The sequence below is a fragment of the Tupaia chinensis genome, unplaced genomic scaffold (assembly GCF_000334495.1).
Source record: "Tupaia chinensis unplaced genomic scaffold, TupChi_1.0 Scaffold148234_1, whole genome shotgun sequence".
Taxonomy (NCBI): Eukaryota; Metazoa; Chordata; class Mammalia; order Scandentia; family Tupaiidae; genus Tupaia; species Tupaia belangeri.
This window is the reverse complement of record NW_006208084.1, coordinates 114,298-124,543: the sequence shown is the minus strand read 5'-3', so window position 1 is coordinate 124,543 and position 10,246 is coordinate 114,298. Positions and strand designations below refer to the sequence as shown.

At 48.4% G+C, this 10,246-nt stretch overlaps 1 long non-coding RNA gene across 4 annotated transcripts in view; it reads right to left on the bottom strand.

Annotated features, from left to right (window-relative positions):
- Nucleotides 1-10,246, bottom strand: part of LOC102476364 (uncharacterized) — a 13,713-nt gene extending 3,467 nt beyond the window's left edge. Inside the window, exons 1-3 of one of the 4 annotated variants that reach the window (XR_003548185.1) lie at nt 10,133-10,246; nt 1,042-1,165; nt 673-819 (exon numbers count right to left, since the gene is read on the bottom strand). This is a non-coding gene — a long non-coding RNA (uncharacterized LOC102476364). The remainder of the gene's footprint in view (nt 1-672; nt 820-1,041; nt 1,166-10,132) is intronic. The other 3 variants (XR_003548182.1, XR_003548184.1, XR_003548183.1) reach the window with 3 other exon arrangements.

Genomic DNA, 10,246 nt, shown 5'->3' with positions numbered 1-10,246 from the left:
CCACACCTGTGCCTGCCATTTTAAAGCAGAGGAAGCCACCATGAGGTTAGGTAACGTGGTCACGTTTTCACGACAGAGCTAGAGCCAGAGCCTCAGCAAGAGAAAGGACGAGGCACCCCAACAGGGTCCTCACACCACAATCCACCCCACCTCGGTCAGCCTGGACTGTATGTACACATGCCCCACCTGCTCGGCGAGGTCCTAGGATATGAACTGTGGCCCTTCCCCGTGTGGGTCCAGTTGCATAAGCACTGCACCACCACCTGGCCCTGTTTGCCTTCTTAACAGGGTGCCTAGACATACTCACCATTTGCTGTCTTCTCTCCCTCCTTACCCCACGTGCTCCATGACGCTGGACCTACTCCTTGACTATACAGAAGCGCTCACTCGGGTACCTGTTCACTGCTGGTGGCTCATCTCATCCCAACCATGCCCTGCACTCTGTCCAAGTCTCCGTCCTGGGAAATTTGTAAAGTGTGCCAAAGTGTGTGCCCTCCTTGCTTCTGATTCTCCATCCCAAGAGGGCCTGGAGTCCTGGCCCAATCTCTGCCGTGGAATGTTGAGCCCTCCCGGACCATCCAGTCCCCTCTGCCATCCTCCCCTAATGGTTCAAACTTAGATTGTTTCTAAATAAAAAATATTTTGTAATTGCCAGAGGGTGTGTGCACTCACCAGTGAGGAGCAGAGAGAGGCTAGGGAGAAAGCTTTCCCCAGTGGGGCGTGGCCACTCTCCGACCCCTGCTCCATTTCCATCTTCTCAGGTTGGGGCATGCACACACACGGCCAGGGTGTCTCCAACCTCCAGGGCTGGGACTTGAACTGTAGTCAGACGAGTGGAATCAGACTCCCTTAACCCTTAGATCATGGGGTCACTTCTGTTTCTAATTCTTCATAGAAATAATAGCACAGGAACGTTCTCCTAGAGTCAAACTGTCTACATTGGAGATGATTTCTTTCATACCTGTAGCCACACTATTATGCAAATAAGTTGTCCCAGTTTACACTCACAGCCTAGGAGGGTTTACATTCTTTTGATCTTACCAGTTCACAGTCGTGTTTTTCAAAAACCAGATCTTTATGTACAGGGAATTTCTTCAAGTTGTGTGTGATGATCTCGCCTTGGGGGTTGAGGGAAGGAAGCAGATGGTGACTGCACGTAGGCACTCTGTTAAGAAGGTGAAGGGGGCAGGTGGTGTCACCGTGGTGATGCAACGAGGGACAGACCTGGGTTTGTGTCCTGGGATCTCCCCGAGCACACTGGGTGCCTGTGATCCAGGCTGGCTAAGGCGGGGGTGCGGGGGGGTGGATAGAGACCCTGCCGGGGGATCTTTCTGTCTGTTTCAAGCTCTCTCTTGGTTTCTCTCTCGCTCATGGATAAAATAAATAAATTTAAATAAAAAAACGAATAAACTTAAAAAATGAACAAATAAACAAAGAGGGCCAGGAGGTGCAGTGGTAATGTAATTGGACTCACACGGGAAAGATCGCAGGTTCATACCCTGGGGCCCCCCTGAGCACACAGGGGACATGCGGCTGTGACCCGGGCTGATCGAGACAGAGGGGGCTCGTGGTGCGAGGCCTCTGTTGGAAGGGGGGGCTGCCTGTTTCTTTATTTTATTCATGGAAGAAAGAAAGAAACTTAAAAACAAAAAAACAAAACAAAACAAAAACATTAAAGGAGCATTAGAAAAAGAAAGCAACTAGCCCCCTCAAGCTCTGCCTGAAATGATGGTAAAGGCACTTGCGGGCACAAAGCTGGCTAATTAAAATGGGTAACATCTGTGGATCTCACGTGGTATGAGAAATTGCTCTAAGACTTAATAAGTAATAACTCATGTTATTTGTCTAATAACCACTGAAATGTGTTCCATTCATACTCTATTTATAGATAAGAAAATTAAAACCATTGATACTTGACTTATCCAAGGTCAGAAATCTAGTGAGTGGTAAAGACCGGGTTCAAACACAGCCAGATGGACTCAAGACCCCACACTGCCCCGGTCCACTCTGTTGACAATAAAAAATAAACTAAAGTTAACAGGAGTCTAAACAAATGTCTAGAAGACTGAGTAGAAAAGTGATAACTGAATAAAGAGGGGTGGAGGGAACTTCTACCTGGAGAAATGCAGAGGAAGAATGGTCTGCTGGGTAGAGCCTCGGAAAGAAGACTATAGACAAGCAAAGAGGACCAGGAGGTGCAGTGGTAATGTAATTGGACTCACACGGGAAAGATCGCAGGTTCATACCCTGGGAGGTCCCAGGGTAATATGGGCGTGGTGAGGGAATAAGTTCACCAATCCTAAGCCCCATATGGTATTCATGACAACCTTCAGTCTATATTAGAGGTTAAAAAAAAAAAAGAAATTAAAGAGTTCATGACTGAATTTAAAGGTCTCAGAAAAAAATAGTCCTTACTCAATTACCCTATAGAGAAATTTGTTAGTTGGGACCAGTAGTTAGCTGGCTATGTCACTGGACTCCCATGTAGTTGACCATGGTTTGAGTCCCAGACCCGGTGGCTTAAACTCACGCTGGGTACGTGTATGTGCATGCCCAAGGTCCCGAGAGAGGAATGGAGGAGAAGGGATTGCAGCCTGGCCATCTCCTCTGGGGGGTGATTTCCCACTTTCTGTCTCGGTCTTTCTGGCAAGCCCACACACCCTATAGCCAAAACCTCTCCAAAAAAAGAAAAAAAGAGAAACTTGCTAGATGTTCTTAAATGCACATTGGCAGCCTATGAGAGTATACATTCTTTTGACCTTACCAGTTCATAGTAGTCTCTTTTGAAAAACAGATTTTTTTTTGAGAGGTTTTTTTTGCTTCAGGGCGCGTGCACTCGCCAGACAGACAGAGAGAGACATAGAGACAGAAAGCGAGAAATCACCTCCCAGGGGGGATGGTCACGCCGCAGTCCCTTCTCCTCCATTCTCCTCTCGGGATCTTGGGCACGCACGCACACATGCCCGGCGTGAGTTTTAAGCCACCGGGTCAGGAACGCGAACCGTGGTCGACTACGTGGGAGTCCAGCGACATAGCCACTACACTAACTGCTGGTTCCCGAAAAACAGATATTTATGTACAGGAAATTTAAGTACATAAAAAAATGGGCAATCTAGGATCAAATATATGAGAAAGATATTAGTGTGGAAAAGAGTGAACAAGATAGACAAATTGAAAAATGACCTCAAATAAAACAATTTCAAAAATAGAAAAATAAGTTTTAAAGATTTTAACTCACATCTTTGGGAAGATTTAAAAATATTTTTATTCATAAAATGGAATAAGAAACACTGAAAGGATGAAAAATAATACAAAAAGAGAACTTCAGAATTAAAAAGTGATATATAAAGTAGACAAGTCTAGGAAGTAATTGGAAAAGAAGGTCAAGGAAAGCTTCCGGAATATAAAACAAAGAAAAGGGGCCAGCAGGTGGTGTGGTGGTTAAGGGTGATGGACTCCCATATGGCTGACCACAGTTTGAGTCTCAGACCCAGTACCTTGCTTTCTCATTCCTTTCTCTCTCTCTCCCTCTGTCCCTCTCTGGTCAAATTAAAAAAAAAAAAAAAGTGGCAGAAGAAACAGAACTAAATGTTAAGTAGAAAAGTGACTATACAAAAATCATTCTTAGAAAATTACATGAAAATGCAAGAAAAAAATTGTGTGTGTGTGCATGTGCACACATGTACACCTTTCAGTGGAATGGGCATGTAGTGATAACCAAGGCAGGAAAAGATGTGGGATTCAGGAAACTGGAAAAATCAACTCAGAGAAAAGAGAACCTAATGATTATTGCTGAGCATGCAGCAGGCCAAGAAAACAACCATCTCAGAATAAAATAAGAAGTTAAGAGTTTCCTGGGAAAAATGGCCTTGATATAATACTTTATATGATGCACAGTTTGAAAAAAACTGAACAAATGATACAAGGCAAACAGTGCAAGGGGAAAAAAACAAAGGCAATTGTAAACATCAGGAAAAACTAAATCTGTGCAAGAAAGCATGTGTAGCTTAGCTCTATCGTAAGTGATACTTAAAACTAAATCACTAAAATGTAAATACTTTTGGTTAATTTTGAACTTTCAGAACAAAACAGAACATTTAAATATGAGAGTAAAATACAGTTGTTACCAATAAGTGTTAAAAAAATTAAATTCAGTGGTAGAAGTCTGGGGGTAAAGCACTGAAGGTATATGAAGGAAGATTAATACTCTGATTTTACAAAGTGAGACATCAAGAAATACTGCTTACAGATGAGGGCAGAAGAAATGAAGGCGTATGGCCAGCAGGTGGTGTGGAGGCTAAGGCACCTGCGTCACATATGGTCGACTTTGCTACTTTCCCAGATTTGGCTACTTGGAAATCACACCAGGCATCTGCGCGTGTATGCCCAAAATCCCAACGGGAAAATGGAGGAGAAGGGATTGCAGCATGATCATTCTCCCAGGGAATAATCTCTCACTTTGCCTCTCTCTTTGTGTGTCTGTCTCTCTCCAGAGAGCACACATGCCCTATAGCAAAAAAAACCAAAAAAAAAAAAAGGCAAGAGAGAGAAGAGTCAGGATAAAGTACACTCACAAAAGATAGACTTGAAGGCTACAAAGGTGGTGTTTATGCCAAAAAGTTATCATAATGAGAAATGCCCAATTGTTCATTAATAGGAAGAAGGGGAAACGTTTCCTTTTTTAAAAGAACTACCCCATTTAGGGACCAGCAATTAGCGTAACAGGAGAGTGGCTGGACTCCCACTTAGTCGACCGCGGTTCGAGTCCTGGACCGGGTGGTTTAAACTCACTCTGGGCGCGTGTGTGTGCGTGCCCAAGATCCCGAGAGGAGAATGGAGGAGAAGGGATTGCAGCATGGCTATCCCCCCTGGGGGGTGATTTCTCGCTTTCTATCTCTCTGTCTCTCTCTGTCTGTCTGGTGAGCACACGTGCCCTATAGCAAAACCTCTCAAAACAAAACAAAACAAAAAAAAAACCAAAAGAACTACCCCATTTATCTTTCTTTATTTATTTGAATGTGACCAGAGAGGGTCAGAGCAAGAGACAGAGAGAACACAAGTCACCAGGTCCAGGATTCGAACTGGCAGTGGGCCATGTGGGAGTCCAGTGCTCCCAACCACCACGCCACCCGCTGGCCCCTAAGGGAAGTCTTAATACACGTGGGTACTTTTCCTTTTATTTATTGATGCCCCTATGTGTAAGTTTTGGGAAAAACAACAACACGGAGCAGCCCCTGACATTTGGAAGCTGTCCTGGGCTCAGCCAGGCACCTCATTCTCCTGTTGGGCAAAAAGACTCTTACAGGACTTCGGGATCACTCCAAGACCATGACACGAGACAGAGCAAGACCACTGCACCAATCTGTCCAAGCAAAGATGGCAGCCAGCGAGGTATTTTGTGCCATTTGCAAAATACCAAACGCTCCCTGTGTTGGCTGAAAAGGCCATTGCTTCTGTACCAAGTTCAGGTTTGCCCTCACCCTGTCTCCACTCTCGGTACAAAGGATATTTTGGAGAGGGCCACCGAGAGAACAGCCCTTACCTCCTGCGGCCCCCACTCCCAGGCGGGCTCAGCTCCCCTAGCCTTTTCTCCAGAGCTCCCAAAGAAAGCCCAGATCCTACATGAGGTTCCTTCTAGCACCTTCTTCCTGAGGTTCCCTTTACACTCAGCTGACTGTAGGCGTGTCCCCTGCGGCTTTAATCTGGCCCTGAGTACATAGAGGCATGCTGTCTCATGACGTGAGGAGGACAGAATAAACACGGGCAGCAGGGGGGTGGCCCTGTGAGGCCATCGAGGGTAGGACGGCTCCAGCAGGCTCCTCTCTCTCTCCATGCCAGGGGTGCTCCAGTCATGCCCCGGCAGGTCATTTCCAGCGACTGGTCTTGGCTCTCTGACTAGATTTTTCAAAATTTAACTTTCAATTTTTAGTTTGCCAGAGGGCACGTGTGCTCACCAGGATCTTTCCTCACCTCCTCCCATGTCCCCATTGTGACACTGACCAGTCCTTACAGGCCCAGCTCAAATGTCCTCCCCTCCCTGCTGCCTCCCCTGCCCTTCCCCAGGGTCCCATAATGTAGGGCTCCCCGGTGTGGTTCCGCCTGAGTAATGGTCTTCCAGTGTCTGTCCCCTCGTGTGACTCACAGCATCCCTGGGGCCCTGCTGTATGCTCTGCTGCTTCCCTGCACTGGTGCCACCACTGCCCTGTGCCCTGTGCCCTCCCTGGAATGCCCGGCTAAAATCCAGGGTGCGGGAGGCATTCCTCAGCCTCCTCGCAGCTGAGTAATCCTAGTCGTTTTCTATAATATCTTGATGAACACCTTTTGGTAGAGAACAAATAAGGCCATGACTCAGATTTCACACAAATTACCTCCCTGATTTAATGAGCGGACCATTCTATCAGATTCCTCAGAGTTTCCCTTTATTTCCTCATTCTGCTCCTCTCTGTCTAATACGGATATATCTTCAACTTACTATAGGGCTCATGCGCTTGGCAGAGACAGAGAGGGGAAGTGAGAAAGCTATCCCCGGGGATGCAATTCCTTCTCCTCCATCTCGCTCTAGGGATTGGGGGGTGTATGTACATGTACCAGTGTGTTCTTCTTTTCTCTCTCTCTCTCGCTCTCTCTTTTTTTTTTTTTTTTTTTTTAAGAGATTTTTGCTATAGGGCCTGTGTGCTTGCCAGAGAGAGATTCAGAACGGAAGAAATCACCCCCGGGGGGGGTTGTCCACATCACAATCCCTTTCCCTTTATTCTCCTCATGGGATCCTGGGCATGCTCGCACATTCACCTGGTGCAAGTTTCAAGCCACTGGGTTCGGGACTCGAACTGTGTTCAGCCACGTGGGAGTCCAGCACCTTAACCCCTATACCACCTGCTGGCCCCATCCTGGTGTGTTTTTCAAGCCTCGGGATCCAGGACTCAAACAGCATAGTCAGCCATGTGGGATCCAGATGCCTTAACCACCACTCCACAAAGCTACTCTCATCCTTTTTGTTCACGTTTTTGCCATAGGGCATGTGCGCCCACCAGAGAGAGAGAGAGAGAGAGAAAGGGAAAGTGGGGGATCACCACCGGATGGCCACGCCGCAACCACAATCCCTCCTACTGGGTCTGGGACTCAAACTGTGGTCGGCCATGTGGGAGACCAGTGCCTTAACCACGACGCCACCTGCTGGCCCCAAGCCTTACTGTATTTATGTGAAGATAAAGAAGAGAAAGAAAAAGAAATTTTCACAAAACGTGGATCCCAGCTACAGTCTGAGTAACTGCCTCACCTGAGCACAACACTCCAAAGTCGCCCCTCCCCGACAGAGGCCACCCCAGGTCTAGATCCCTGGCCCAGGCAGCCTGGATCCCTGGCAGGCTCCCTCCCTCCAGCCTCACTCCAGCGCTATTCACTAGCTGCTGCCAGGAACTTCTTGGGGGAAGGTGATCCTTGTGAGTGGTCATTTCCTTAAGGCACTAGCAGCTCCTCTGGAGGCACAAAACAAAACCTCATTACTTTTGTATGCACTAGATATATGTTAAATAGTTTCTACATTTTAAAAAGAAGAAAGAGACGTTTCTCTTAAACAAACCCCAAAGGAATTTAAAAGTAATCTACAAAGAAAAAAAAAAAAAAACCTAAACTAAAAATGTACTAGAAGAAATGTTAGAAAGATACCCAGCCATAGTGTCAAGGGTGGAAGGGCACTGCTACACGATTCTGGAGCCCCAGAGGAGACCCAGGTTTGGACCCCAGGTCAGCCTGAACACACCGGGCACGCCCATGCACAACTGTACCCTTGGCTGGCTCGGAGGCTGTCAAGGCTTCCTGTGTGTCTGTCTGTCTTCCTCTGAAGAAATCATCAAAATTCAAATCCCAGAAGCCATAAAGGGAAATTTAAACCTTTAAAAATGAAAACTTGGAGCCAGACCCTGGTGCAATATTAAGACAGGACACTCTGTGAGGCTGCCCACATGGGGACGTTCCGGGTCCACATCCAGAGACCTCTCCAGGTACTCCAGGAATGAGTGTGCCCATTACCTGGGGCTGGCTGAGGCTGGGGGACATTGCAATGTCAGGACTCCGTTGCAGGATGCTATTGTCTTTCTATTGCTCTCACTTGCGGAAGAAAGAAATAAATAGATGTTATTTAAGAAAAAAAAAAATCAATTGCAAAGGTCATGCATTAGCCAGAGAGATAGAGATGGAAAGAAGGAGAAAAAGAAGGCAAAAGCACCCCTCAGCGGGTGTGGTCAGGTGTAAACTCTCCTATTTCTCCATCCTGTCAGGATTTTAGGCACACAGACACACACGCCTTGTGAGATTTTCAAGCTGCCAGTGTAGAAGGCCGCAGGGAAAATAACATAGCTAATCATAAAATGGAGCCTGCTAGGCTAAGAGATTAACAGCTCTTTTGCTTTTGTAAGACACTTGCAAAAACTTGCCAACCCATTGGCAGTATACCTGAAAATTATGCCCCCCTTTAACCTTGCGGTTTCATACCCTAGCAGCTGCCGTCCCAGAAATCCTTGCAGCCTTTCCTCCCCAGCCAAATTCCCCACCTAAGTTCCCCTTGTGGGTAAATTCTCAATTCGAGTGGTCCCAGTCCTTGACGATCTCGCGCCACAACACCAGGACCAGATTTGAACGGCGTGGTTGGCAGTGTGGGAGCTGCTCCCCTAACCACTAGGCCGTGGGACCGGTCTAAGGCTGACTGTTCTGGGAAGGTCTCAGCTGGTAGTGTGGTGGTTACAACTTCGTGGTTCGAGTCCCGTACCAGGTGGCCTAAAAAACATGTTGGGCATATGTGCGTGAGCCCCAAATCCCAAAAGAGTGTGGAGCAGGGATTATGGTGTGGCCAGCTCCTCAGAGGATGATTTCTCACTCCCCTTTCTCTCTGGTAAGTGCGTGTGCCCTATAGCAAAAGCCAAAACATACATGTACACACACATATATGTATAGCTCCATGGAGGTAAGTCTGACAGCAGGTGTGCATGTGTGTGTGTGTGAGCATGTGCGTATTGCAAGGTTTATCTTTTACCTGGTGCCAACCTTTAAAATGTAATGTTACACCAGTTTCACACCAAATTCCGTATCGCTGAGGTCTGGCAGGCCGGGCTCACACTGGCCAGCGAGCGCCAGCTGCCCTGAGGCTCTCCTGCGGCCCCCCAGGCTCCTGGGCTCCAGTCCCTGCTTTCCCTTCCTCCCGCTGCCCATCCCCCACTCCGTTTTCAATGTGGTCAGCGCCTGCTGGGGGGGTCCCAGGGCAGGGAAGCCCAAACCCATCTACCAGGGGAAAAGACAGAGGCTCAGAGGGCCGTGACCAGCCTGGCATCACACAGCCCCTGGTGGCCAACCTGGCCTTGTGACTCTGCGAGTGAAGCAAAAAAAAAAAAAAAGTGATTTTAGTAATCCAAACGTTTTTAGGTGTGTCCTCTACAAACCAGAGGTCTCAGCTCACACTCCCACTCAGCTCACACTCCCACTTGTCTACGGTCTGATTTGATCTTACGACCACAAAGCCAGGGTCACGATACAGACGCCATTCCACGACGTGGCCCCTCACACCCCACACCTGGGTCATCACTTTCCCATCAGGACACACCGGACAGCCCATTTCTCTCCCATCACCCCATGGCCCGCACGGAGGGCCAAGGAGGAGTCTGCGGCCCTGGGCAAGTCACTCTCCTCGGTATCCCCCTGGGGCCTGGCATAGAACAGGTGCTCAGAGTCAGGGTGGCTGAAACAGCCCCTGGTTCCTCGTACTCATTAGAAACCTCTTCCTCTCCCGCTGAAGTGGCAGCTCCCTGGGGAGCCTCGGGGGCCAGGCTCTGGGCCACACCTTGCCTGACCTCCTTCGCTTCCTCCTGGTTTCCCAAAGGGAGGGGACCTCCCAACTTTCACTTTTCTGGGGTCACCTGGCCACATGCAGGCAGCCTGGAACCCGTGTTGGGCCCTGGGGTGGGGGAGCCCTGTGAGCCCCTCCACACAGTTCCCCTCCCCTCTGGTGGGTAGGAGAGAGTCCGACACACACTGGGTGCGAATCCTGACTCTGCTTCTGCTGAGCTGTGTGACTTTGGGCAGATTTCCTCACCCTCTGGAGAGAGTGAGGAGGTGGGGGGAGTTCATCCCGGCCCCAGCTTACCCAGGAATTTTCTGGCAGAGTTGAGTAGACTCAGCTGATCTCTGCAGTGTGGAGTGTCAACCGGTGTGCGTGGAATAACCAAACACCTCCGGGTCCCCACCTATTCCTAGTGCT